This window comes from Arachis ipaensis, chromosome B03 (genome assembly GCF_000816755.2).
Source record: "Arachis ipaensis cultivar K30076 chromosome B03, Araip1.1, whole genome shotgun sequence".
Taxonomy (NCBI): Eukaryota; Viridiplantae; Streptophyta; class Magnoliopsida; order Fabales; family Fabaceae; genus Arachis; species Arachis ipaensis.
This window is the reverse complement of record NC_029787.2, coordinates 744,685-745,841: the sequence shown is the minus strand read 5'-3', so window position 1 is coordinate 745,841 and position 1,157 is coordinate 744,685.

Here is a 1,157-nt window from a genome sequence, read left to right as displayed (position 1 = left end):
TTTCTTATACAACTCTTTAAAAAAAGTAATAATATCGAAACAAAAATGCTATTTGTATACAAAAATTAGTCATTAAAATATTTATGTATAAATATATATATGATTTAATTTATTTTCAACGTGTATTTATATTTTAGTATATATTTTATACTAGTGACTAATTTTAATAGCTGATTCTAATCGTACATATAACATATCAAAATAAGATGTGCTATATATTTTATACTGATGATTAATTTTAGTGACTGATTTTAATATACACGTAGTATAGTCAATATCGAAATAAAATGTGCTATATCATCTAATCAATTAATGTAACCATATATAATTAGATAACAATATAATACAAAGACAATTTAAAAAATTATTATATCAAAATTAAACTCTTAAAATATTTTTTAAGTAATGTGGTGGTATATTGTTAAAATTTTAAATTCTATTTAACTTAAGTAAACGTTTTCTATTTTTTTTAAAAAATTGTAGGAAAAAAATCAGTAAAAAAATTTAATTTTAGGTTTCACTTTTTTCCTACATAATAATAAAACCTTACGGACACTGAAAATTAAAATCCAAATGAACCCTTAACCCTCTTTACTGTCCATGATATTACTAGCAGTTTGTTGTGTTTAGTCTTTGAGCGCTTGTTTTCAATACTGAATGATTCATTTTTACGATACATACAGTCCAAGGTTTCAGCAAAAATGGATTTAATTGTTGTTTTTTTATTTTTTTTGGGTCAATTCCAGTTTAGTTTTGATTCCTTCACCAATTCACATGTCTCGGTTTCACATAAGCTGATAAATAAAGGGTGGAAAAGGAGAAAAGAACACGAGAAATCAGAAAAAGAAGTAGTAAGAAGCCTAAAAAGGATGACAATACCATTTTGTTTAGTTCTCTTGTTTGGTATCTTCCTTTTTTAAATAAAATAAAAATATGGAGTTTAAATTTTGTGGACGAGAAGGAAAATGAGTGCTAGATCTTTATTTCAATCATTCCGTTTAGTTCAAATCCAATTTCTTAGGATTCAATAAACTCTATAAATAGATAAACTCATTTTAAGCAATGTCTCGGATTCAAATCTTGTTGATTTAATTTTCTTGTGTTGTTGATTTCACCGCTAATAAGATGCTAATTATGTCCTGAATTCTAACTACTTG